Consider the following 12,545-nt stretch of genomic DNA (forward strand, 5'->3'; position numbering starts at 1 on the left):
GGACTTTTTGTCTCATGTTCTTGATATTTATTGCCTATTTATTCATATTACTTTTCTTTTTCTTTTGTTTTTGCACAGTTTGTCTTTTGCACATTGATTGTTTGTCCATCCTATTGGGTGCGGTCTTTCACTGATTCTATTATGGTACTTGGAATACTGAATATGCCCGCGAGGAAAGGAATCTCAGGGTTATATATGATGCCATACATGTAATTTGATAATAAATTTACTTTGTACTTTTGAACCTCGAGCTTGCTCAGGAACTGTAAAACTTTATTCTGCATTCTATTACCCTTGTACTGACATGATGAAGTGATCTGTATAGATAGCTTGCAAAACAAAGTTTTTCACTGCACTTCACTTCACTTGTGACAGTTATAATAAACCAATATAAACATGACCACAGGAAGAATGTACACACAGACAACACCTGGGGTCAAAGTCAAACCTGGATCACTGGATCTGAGACAGCAGCATTGCCTGCAATAACTTGGCAATGTGGTGCCTCTGGTATTGGCTAAAACCATTGTAGGACAAACTGAATTAATAGAAAAATAGCTCAGTTTTAGGGTTTGAAGTAATTATGATATTCAATAAAGATAAAACCTGTTTGCTTTTGTTTGGGGGGGTGACTTCAATGGAAACTCCTTCACGCACTACTTTAATACTAGAATGGGTTCGTGTCAGCTAAGACATTACACAAAGGTATAAAAGTAAAGTTATCAATGTGTGCAAATGCTACCATGTACTACCTTGAGATTCATTTTCTTCCAGGCATTAATGGGGGAAAAAAAGAAATGATATAATTTTATTAAAAAGCTATACATAAACAGACAAAGACAGACATATACCAATGTGAAAAAGAAAACCAATTCTGCAAATAAAAATAATACTGCGAACTTGACTCTCAACAGCCTGTTCTCTCAAAATTCACTTCACGATCTGGTACATACTCAGAGATAAACCCAGCTGCGGGTTATCAAAAGGGTTGAAAACTAAGAATGCATTCCATATCCAAGACAACAACTTCCACACAGGAAGGATTCCCATTTAAAATGTATGGAACAAGATCAAGATGAACATAGTTAACACTCCAAAGGTTGTATAAAATCTTGACGTTGGTGTGCCTTCTTCATGATTGCAACAATGTGCTGGGCCTAGGATGTATCTTTCACGATGTTGTTGCTTAGGAACGTGAAGTTGCTCATGCTTTCCACCCCTTAATGAGGACTGTTATGTTCTCCCAACTTCCACTTCCTGAAATCCACAATCAATTCCTTGGTTTTGCTGATGTTGATAGCGAGGTTATTGTTGCACCAGCAATCAATCAACCGTTCTATATCACTTCTGTAAGCTTCCTTGTCATCGTCCGAGATTTACCAACAACAGTGGTATCGTCAGCAAATTTATAAATGATGTTTGATCTGTGCTTAGCCACACAGTCTTAAGTGTTGAGACAGTTGAGCAGTAGGCTAAGAAGCATGCATTCTTGAAGATTAAGGCCAGTATCTTTTGTTTCTGGCCAAAAACACTATCATTTACGAATAAGTGTTCACAATCTTGGCAAATCCACCAAGTCAAATGGCATTTTGACTCTGAAAGAAGCATATAACTATATATCCAAAATATCATTGATTTCCTATTTCCTTCTCTGTAATACTGCCCATCTCCATCCTGCTTCAACTAATCTGTTGCTGAAACTCTGTTACCTCAAAACCAGTGCATTACCAGCTACCCTAAAATCGTCAGTGAAACTCTGTTTCCGTCTTAACCATATCCAAGTCACCAATCACCCCTGTGTTTCTTGACAAACATTAACTCCCCAGTAATGAAAGCCTTGCTGTCAAAACTGCCTCCTGCATTTGCAAATCCAGCAATTGCCTGAACATTCCTTTCTACAAAGCCTTCTGTAGACATTGGTACTCCTCCAATTCTGAGCTCTTGAACATCCCAGTTTTAATTGCTTCACCACTGGTAACTATGACTTCAACTGCCAAGGCTTGATTTTCCTGCACTCCAGGTTGAACACACAACTTCTAATAAAAACTCTCACAGGAAATCAGGGCAATTGTTTTAAAGACTCTTTGGCTAAGATTTTGTTCTTCTGCTGTAATATCTAGTGAGCCTCAATGATAATTTCATTTGATAACTCTTGTAAATTGCTATGGAATGTTAAAGAGAAAAGAATTACAATATAGTTTTTATGATCTCATATACCTTGCACTCAAGGAACAATCTTCTGAAGTGTATGTACAGCCTTGGTGTAACAGATAGGGTAGCCAATTCAAAAACTCTCAAAAATAGCAGATCCGCAACAAGGTAGTCATTAGAAAATAGATTAAGGGCTAAATACCAGCAGACTGTCAATAACTTCCCTACTGTTCTTCCAAACAATGCTATGGATATTTTGTATCCACATAGTAGAGATTCCTCCCTGTTCAAATCTCTGGAATTGAATCCTCAGCTTCAGATTCACTGGTGATATTCTGACCAAAGAAGCCACATCTGAACAAAGGTGTTCTATACATTTAGTTATAAATGTTATTGACATTTTATTGGATATTAAAGGTGCCAATAAAAAGGATCAGTGATGTCGAATGCTGGGTTCACTCACAAATTCTAATTTATGGAATTTGGTCAGTACTGTGCTCATTAACTGAAGATGCCAATTGGTCAGATTGAAACAATTATCTACTTGGAATAAATGTCAAGAACTCCTGAGTCTGGAATGCTACAAAATGGATATAATTGAGCCAGTTTTCTAAGAGCACTTGTGCGTGTTCCATTTTGTTCATTTTTTTTTTGAGCAGGAGGAGGGATTGGGGGTTTAAGGCTCTGGTTCCATTCTTATTTGTTTTTTGTGGAATGGAAGATTTTGGGGATTGATGATCGTGCACCCTTCCTTTTCCTTCTTGGTTTCATGGCTACCTGGAGAAGAAGAATTTCAAGTTGTATACTTTGATAATAAATGAACCTTTGAACTTTTTGAACCTTTGTATTATGCAATACTCTGTTCACTGTTTCTCATATCAGGCATCTTAATGGCTTCTCTGAACAAGATTGCCAGTATACTGATAAGTGTCAATATATAGTCAGTCTCATGCTGTTAATCCGTACCCAATAAAAATCTAGCCAAGAGCTCACAAATCAATTTCTAATGAACTTCTCACAGAAACATAAAATACAGAGGGAAAGTAAATTAGGGAGAGAAGTTTTCCTGGTTTTCAATGTTTCTTTCTCTGTGCAGATGCATCCCATTAATCAACAATCATTTCTCAATTAGAGATTCATTTCTGGAAGAGAGAGGCCCTCCGTTGGTCAGGGTTGGCCATGGATGCTGCGTCCTAGCTGTCTACGTTCAGTCAATGCACAAGCTGTTCCCCTTGCAGCAGCTCCCCCTCTCCAGCTAGCCGACGAATCCAAAGGAACAGCAGAGATGGATACAGTTTGGTACCTGCGGCATTGCAGGAGTTGCCGGTCAGTACTGAACTCAAGGTAACACTGCCTTAGGGACTCCAGCTCTGGATTTATACTCAGGGTTTACTCCCAAACCCTTTCATGAGTGGGTATAACCATAAGGCAGCAGAGGTTTGAGGTCTGAGTTTTCCCTTCTCATAGGTGAACTTCCAACCATGACTCACAAGCCTCATCTGCCTGAAGTGACTGATGTTAAAGCACCAGTAACCCACCTTTGTCCCTTCTCCTGTCAGAAGAAACCAATCCGCCAGGCTTAGTAACTAAGTCACATGTTAAGGCTAGGAACAAGACTTGTTTGTCTGAGGCTATTTGAGAAGCATGTCATTTAAGAGGAAGTGGGAGCTTATTCCCACTAAACACTCCACCTTCCCCCCCGCCCCCCTGCCACCCAATGGCTATGACAACCTTAAGGAACAAGTTTGGAAACTAGCAGGTTATTGTAGGAATATTGAACTTCCTCTTTTGAAGCTTTGACGTAGGTGGATATTCAGCGTATTTGCAATGAGAAATTAAATCATCTAAGCTGCTAAAAGCTTCTGATAAAAAGCTGTCAAATCTCTGCTGTTCCCTCAGCATGAACGCTATCTGTCTTGGTGAGTATTTTCATCATTTTATGCTTAGAGTCATACAGCACAGAAACAGACCCTTTAGCCCAACTAGTCCATACCAGCCAAGATTCCCATTTAAGCCAGCCCCATTTGCCTTCATGTGATCCATATCCTTCCAAACCTTCCTATCTAGTGCATTTTAAACGTAGAATGTACAGTGTCTGATGTCATCATTTCCTTTTGGAAAACTACTTCACACTGCTTTATCCATTCCCATTTCTTCCTGATCTGTGGTAATGAGTTTGAGTAAACAGATTTGGCAGGAACCTGTTATAATAATAGATAAATCCCAAAAAGGGCCACAACTGTGACACATCCTTTGGCCTTGGGCATTCACTACTGCTTGAATTTTCTCAGCACACTAGTGTAATCCCTGTGGTCAATGGTGTGATGCTTGGTAAAGAATTCACACTTGTTGCATCGTGCTCTGATGCTCCCATCATCATCTAATCTTTTTAACACTGTCCTGAGAATTTGGAGGATGTTCCTCGTTATCTTTTCTGGTAATAATTATGTCATGCAGGTAACACCGAGTGCCAGGACAGCCTTGCAGCACCTGGTCCATAGATTTCTGCCAGAGTGCAGGTGCAGATGTGACTCCAAAAATAAGCCTATTTTAGAGATAAAACCTGTTGTGTTTATGTTAACACTTTGGGTTCTTCTTCTTTCTCCATCGGCAAGTAGGCCTCAAAGTCTACTTTGCTGAAGTGTTTTCCTCCAGAAAGGTTTGCAAAGATATCCCCTATCCTAGGCAGAGGGTATTGGCCTACTTTCAGGACTGTGTTGATGGTGACCTTAAAATCATCACAGATCATGACAGATCCATTCTTTGTGGCTAATTGGATCAGTGGCATTGCCCATGCACTCCATTCAAACATTGGAAAGAATTCCTTCAGCCTCAGTGCAAACTAGCTTACTGACTATCACTGACTACTTTATCACACCAGAGGAATATTGTATCATTTCTTAATTCATGCATTACTAAGTGACAATAAAAGAGGACTGCGTGTCCTCATAATCTAATCTAATCAAATCACTGATGGTATAAGGAAATAGTTGGGTTTTATAAAACTTGGCTGTGGCATTTTCACTTAACGCTATTTTACCCTTGATACATTTGAGTTTTCCAATGCCATTTTTGAACAGCGCTATGGCATTATCTAGCAAGCTTCTCATTTTGCTTACAGTTGACTTTATTACAGTGGATGTGGCATGCAAATGTTGGATGGATCTCCAATCAAGTTGTAGCTGTCACACCAATCACGGCTCCACAATGCTGGTCCTTCTATCTTTACAACATACAAGCACAATATGACTTGTTTGTTGTATTTCATTGTTACGAATTCCCACAGGAATCATGTTTTTTTCCAATACAAGCTCTTGGTTGGATAGCTGCAGGCTTCAGTTCAGTATCCTTGAAATGCATTCAAACTCATTTTGTGGAATGACTGAAACAGCTGAACTAGTGGCCAATTCCATTTTAATTAATTTGTTGTTCACTTCTGGTATAAACCATATTGCTTATCTATTGTTAGTTTTCACATTTTAAATCTTAAAGCTACTTGGTCCTGTGTCACTCTCATCATTATCAGATTTTTCATCATTAGCATGCAGATTAGTGCTCTTTTTGTAACTGCAACTTGATTTTTAATCCTATTTCTCTTCCCTGTGCATTTCATTTATTTTTGTCTGCCCAACATGCCCTTTGTATGTATCCTACCTTGTTGCATGTTCTGCAAGTTTCACCTTTAAATCTGCATTGGTCTGGAGTATGTGAGCCCCTGCCACAACACACAATTTGTTTGGCATGGCCGGTTTCTGTTTAGACGTTGCAATTTTGTTCATGTTCACTTTGAAATGGACTTCCCTTCCTTTTGATTCCACTTATGAAACACAAAGCATTCTGTAATCAACAATGGTTTCAGTTCTAAATGTAGCTGTATTACTTTCACTATCTAAACAAAGCTCAATTCAGCAGGTTTGGTTGGAGTAGTCAAACTTTTAAGCAAACTGCATGCCTTTAACCCCAATGCACTCAGAAAAACTGACACTCACTTCTCATTGGCCATTTCATTTGCTTCAAGATCCTTCTCAGTTAACTCAGTATACATGAGCCAGTTATAATTTAAACAATCAAACATGTCTACCTTTCCAATGTAGCTAGCTATTTCCGTTTTTTTTTCCAATTTCTTGATTATTATCAGCCGTTATTCACTGTTCAAGAACCCTTGAATTTGTCCTTTTTCTGCCTTTTTAAAAATTCTATCATCTGTCTCCTTTTTTTTTTAAATCTCTAACGCCTCGCTGCGCTTCAACAGGTAGGCAGACATCTCGGGTTTGTTTAAACCTTCCACGTCACTACTTTTATGCTTTGTACTTCCAAAACACAAAAACTAACTGAAAGGAAAGCAATGGAGCGGGGAGACAACTTGTGTACATTCGATTTTACTTTTAAGTGAGGCACACACTTATCACGTGGTAGTATCAGTTGGCTTATTTTTACATATAACCCGTAATGAATTATTTAAACTAATAAGAGTGGTTAATCAAACAATATATTTACAATATGACTCAAATACAACTGAAATATCAAGTACACAACACTGTCTACTTGCGACACCACATTCAGTGATCTAGGTGCTTGTACTCCTAGGTCACTCCATTCTAGAACACATCCCAGGGCCCCAATGTTCACTGTGAAAGTTCTACCTTCATTTGTCCTCTCCAAAACCTTGCATTCACCTGAATTAAACTCCATTTGCCTTTTCTCACCCCACTTACCCAGCTGATCAAGATCCCTCTGTAAATCCTGGTTACCATCTTCACAATCAATGACACTACCTAATTTAGTGTTATCTGCAGGCTTACTATCAATGCTTGTACACTCTCATCCTAATCATTGATATAGATGACAAATAGCATTAGGCCTTGTACTGGCCTCTAGTAATCACCACTAGTCATGGGCCTCCAGTCTGAAACATAACTTTGCACCATCACCCTCTGCTTCCTATTATCAAACCAATTGTATTTCCAATTGGCTCCATGGATCTCATGCAATCTTACTTTCCATAGCAGCCTACCAGTGGAACTTCATCAAGCATCTTGCTGAAGTCTACAGTGCAGATTTTCATCCTATTAATCTGGACTAACTCTGAATTTACATCCAAAGTTGAAAGAATAATGAACAATCAGTAAGGTCTATCATTTGATCTATCTTTTGACAGAGATCGTGGTGAATGGAATACAGAAGACTTAATTTCTGGCTTTATTTTGAAATATTCCTGAACAGCAGCATCATTTGTCCATTATCCACATCGCAGATTGCATATGACCCATAAGGCAAGTTAAAGGATTCAAGCAACAAAATATTTTTTGTGTTGCATGCTACAAAAGGATAATTCATCCCTGCTAAAATAGGTGGGCTGGGACAAGAAATTACCTCGGAACTATTTCAGTCCCTCATGCCTTGCTCTCGGACATGCATTCTAAACAGAAATTGAAACTACCCTGGAGGCTGAGGCACAATGATACTACCATGTCTGGAACATTGTGGACTGAAAGAATCACTTAAGTCTTTTACAGAATCTGCACAATCCAACCCAGACTCCTTATCAACCAAAGCTTAAAAGTAACTAAACTTTCTCATGTCCAGACCTTTTGGTTATCCCAGGCTTTCCAAAGTTTGTGCAATTTTATTAAACTGTCCTTTTTTTTTACATTTTCTTTACTGTAACCATTCTATCCTCTTTTAAACTCTTTAAAGCTGGTTAAGCTAGTATTTGTGAATCCTGATAGCCTCTTCAACACATTGTAAACTGAGAACGAGTACTATACACAACCTTACATAATCTTGACAAGTACAGCCAATCAACATAGCTGTGGTGTTGCCATAGATACAAAAAATGTAGCAGGCTCACCAGAAATAACTACTTTTGCAATATTACCACTGAAGTAGAGATACTTCTGGCATTGACTTCAACCCAAGTAACATTGGAGCTAGTCACTTCCAATTAATTAGCTTTTAAATGAGGTTATGCCCAGCAAGCATGTTCAAGTTAAAAAGAAAGCTTATTTTTCAAGATGGAAGTAGGATTATTTAATGTAAAAACAGAATGGAATGATTGTAGTGCTTTATAATTCTAGTAGTATTTCTAAGTTCTCACAACTAAAATAAGAGAATACTTCATTAAGATAAAAGTGGTATGGCCAAGGAGAAAGCAAACTTTCACAGACGTTTTTGCTTTATGTGCACACTTAGTGAGAATCATTTACTGTGATGTAGGTTATACCCTTGGAAAGTAGCCATTTATAGAACAGAAATAGGCCTTTTGGCCCACCCAGTCCATACCAAATATCAAACACCTACCTATACTAACACTTGGTCTGTAGCCTGCTATGCCTTGGTGATTCCAGTGCTAGTCTAATGCTTCTTAATCATTGTGGAAGTATCTGCCTCCACCACCTTCTCAAGTGGTGCTTCCCAAATGGTAACCACCCCTCTGGGTAAAAAAAAATCTTCCTCAAATGTATTTTACTCACCATAAGCCTATGCCCTCTGGTCATAGGCACCTGTACCACTTGAAAAAGCTTTTTACTATCTACCCTATCTCTAGTTCTCAGAAAGAGACCAAACAACCATGCTATCTGGTCATTCTCTTACCAGATCCATTTCTATCGAGCGTTCTCGGGTTCAGAATTTCCTCCCAGCTACTCTTTTCATTTTGTTCAGCTCCATGCCGTGCACTTCTGTAATGTCCTCCTCCTCTTACATAATTTCCGAATGAGGCTTCCTGTTCTAATATTCCAGAAGGCTGGTTGAAGAGTGCACGTAATGAAAATGGACTTTTCTAGTTGCCTCAATCAAAACTTGGTTAAAATATTTGAGGATTTTCAAATCCTGTAAGCACACCTAATACCTGTTTAGGCTTCATGACACAAACACAACTTCAGCCAAGGTTTATTTCTGGGGTACCTGCAGCAATTTGTGCTCAATTGGTTTCACTTTAATTGCCCAGCTATTTACAGGCTACTTTATTTTAAGGGCAGATGCCGTTTCTGGTTTCTCTCACACTGATGAGCCTAAAAGTTATAATTGATGTAAAAAAAATTCCCAAGTATTCCACAGGTGTCATTACATAGAAACATACAGCACAATACAGGCCCTTCGGCCCACAAAGTTGTGCCAAACATGTCCCTACCTTAGAAATTACGAGGGTTAACCATAGCCCTCTATTTTTCTAAGCTCCGTGTACCAATCCAAAAGTCTCTTAAAAGACCCTATCGTATCCACCTCCACCACTGTTGCTGGCAACCCATTCCACGCACTCACCACTCTCTACGTAAAAAAACTTACCCCTGACATCTCCTCTGTACCTACTCCCAAGCACCTTAAACCTGTGCCCTCTTGTTCCAGCCATTTCAGCCCTGGGAAAAAGCCTCTGACTATCCACACGATCAACGCCTCTCATCATCTTATACACCTCTATCAGGTCACCTCTCATCCTCTGTCGCTCCAAGGAGAAAAGGCCAAGTTCACTCAACCTGTCTCCATAAGGCATGCTCCCCAATGCAGGCAACATCCTTGTAAATCTCCTCTGCACCCTTTCGATGGTTTCCACATCCTTTCTGTAGTGAGGTGACCAGAACTCAGCACACTACTCCAAGTGGGGTCTGACCAGGGTCCTATATAGCTGCAACATTACCTCTCGGCTCCTAAGTTCAATTCCACGATTGATGAAGGCCAATACACCATATGCCTTCTTAACCACAGCTGCTTTGAGCGTCCTATGGACTCAGACCCCAAGATCCCTCTGATCCTCCGCACTGCCAAGACTCTTACCATCAATACTATATTCTGACATCATATTTGACCTACCAAAATGAACCACTTCACACTTATCTGGGTTGAACTCCATCTGCCACTTCTCAGCTCAGTTTTGCATCCTATCAATGTCCTGCTGCAACCTCTGACAGCCCTCCACACTATCCACAACAACCCCAACCTTTGTGTCATTAGCAAACTTACTAACCCATCCCTCCACTTCCTCACCCAGGTCATTTAAAAAAATCACGAAGAGTAAGGGTCCCAGAACAGATCCCTGAGGCACACCACTGGTCACAGACCTCCATGCAGAATATGACCCATCTACAACCACTCTCTGCCTTCTGTGGGCAAGCCAGTTCTGGATCCACAAAGCAATGTCCCCTTGGATCCCATGCCTCCTTACTTTCTCAATAAGCCTTGCATGGGGTACCTTATCAAATGCCTTGCTGAAATCCATATACACTACATCTACTGCTCTACCTTCATCAATGTGTTTAGTCACTTCCTCAAAAAATTCAATCAGGCTCGTAAGGCACGACCTGCCTTTGACAAAGCTATGCTGGCTATTCCGAATCATATTATACTTCTCCAAATATTCATAAATCCTGCCTCTCAGGATCTTCTCCATCAACGTACCAACCACTGAGGTAAGACTCACTGGTCTATAATTTCCTGGGTTATCTCTACTTCCTTTCTTGAATAAGGGAACAACATCCGCAACCCTCCAATCCTCCAGAACCTCTCCCATCCCCATTGATGATGCAAAGATCATTGCCAGAGGCTCAGCAATCTCCTTCCTCACCTCCCACAGTAGCCTGGGGTACATCTCATCCGGTCCCAGCGACTTATCCAACTTGATGCTTTCCAAAACTTCCAGCACGTCCTCTTTCTTAATATCTACATGCTCAAGCTTTTCAGTCCACTGCAAGTCATCAATACAATCACCAAGATCCTTTTCCATAGTGAATACTGAAGTATGCATTAAGTACCTCCGCTATTTCCTCCAGTTCCATACACACTTTCACACTGTCACACTTGATAGGTCCTATTCTTTCACATCTTATCCTCTTGCTCTTCACATACTTGTAGAATGCCATGGGGTTTTCCTTAATCCTGCCCCCTCAAGGCCTTTTCATGGCCCCTTCTGGCTCTCCTAATTTCCTTCCTAAGGTCCTTCCTATTTGCCTTATAATCTTCTAGATCTCTAACATTACCTAGCTCTCTGAACCTTTTGTAAGCTTTTCTTTTCTTCTTAACTAGACTTACTACAGCCTTTGTACACCACGGTTCCTGTACCCTACCATAACTTCCCTGTCTCATTGGAACATACCAATGCAGAACTCCACACAAATATCCCCTGAACATTTGCCACATTTCTTCTGTACTTTTCCCTGAGAACATCTGTTCCCAATTTAAGCTTCCAATTTCCTGCTTGATAGCCTCATAATTCCCCTTACTCCAGTTAAACGCTTTTCTAACTTGTCTGTTCCTATCTCTCTCCAATGCTATTGTAAAGGAGATAGAATTGTGATCACTATCTCCAAAATGCTCTCCCACTGAGAGATCTGACACCTGACCAGGTTCATTTCCCAATACCAGATCAAGTACAGCCTTTCCTCTTGTAGGCTTATCTATATATCGTGTCGAGGAACCTTCCTGAACACACCTAACAAACTCCACCCCATCTAAACCCCTTGCTCTAGGGAGATGCCAATCGATATTTGGGAAATTAAAATCTCCCACCATGACAACTCTGTTATTATTACACCTTTCCAGGATCTGTTTCTCTATCTGCTCCTAGCTATCCCTGTTACTATTGGGCGGCCTATAAAAACGCCCAGTAGAGTTATTGAGTTATCCTGTTCCTAACCTCCACTAACAGAGACTCCGTGACACCATCTCTGATCAACAGTGCCACGCCCCCACCTCTTTTGCCTCCCTCCCTGTCCTTCCTGAAATATCTAAAACCCAGCACTTGAAGTAACCATTCCTGTCCCTGAGCCATCCAGGTTCTTGTAATAGCCACATCATAGCTCCAAGTACTGATCTACGCTCCAAGCTCATCCGCTTTGTTCACAATACTCCTTGCGTTAAAATAGACACATCTCAAAACGTCGGTCTGAGCACCTCCCCTCTCTATCACCTGCCTGTCCTCCCTCACACACTGTCTCCAAGCTTTCTCTATTTGTGAGCCAACAGCCTCTTCCTCAGTCTCTTCAGTTCGGTTCCCACCCTCAACAATTCTAGTTTAAACTCTCCGCAGTAGCCTCAGCAAACCTCCCTGCCAGGATATTGGTCCCCCCTGGGATTCAAGTGCAACCCGTCCTTTTTGTACAGGTCACGCCTGCCCCAAAAGGGGTCCTAATGATCCAGAAATCTGAATCCCTGCCCCTGCTCCAATCCCTCAGCCACGCATTTATCCTCCACCCCATTCTATTCCTATACTCACTGTCACGTGGCACAGGCAGTAATCCCGAGGTTGCTACCTTTGCGGTCCTGCTTCTCAACTCCTTCCTAACTCCCTGTAGTCTGTTTTCAGGACCTCTTCCCTTTTCCTACCCATGTCGTTGGTACCAATATGTACCACAGCCTCTGGCTGCTCTCCCTCCCACTGCAGGATATTGTGGACGCGATCT

General features: G+C 40.7%; 1 protein-coding gene across 1 annotated transcript in view; it reads right to left on the minus strand.

Annotated features, from left to right (window-relative positions):
• plpp3 (phospholipid phosphatase 3) overlaps positions 1-12,545 on the minus strand; it is a 140,379-nt gene that overhangs the window by 70,491 nt on the left and 57,343 nt on the right. The gene's annotated exons all lie outside the window — the stretch shown is intronic.

The sequence above is a fragment of the Mobula birostris genome, chromosome 12 (genome assembly GCF_030028105.1).
Source record: "Mobula birostris isolate sMobBir1 chromosome 12, sMobBir1.hap1, whole genome shotgun sequence".
Lineage (NCBI taxonomy): Eukaryota > Metazoa > Chordata > Chondrichthyes > Myliobatiformes > Myliobatidae > Mobula > Mobula birostris.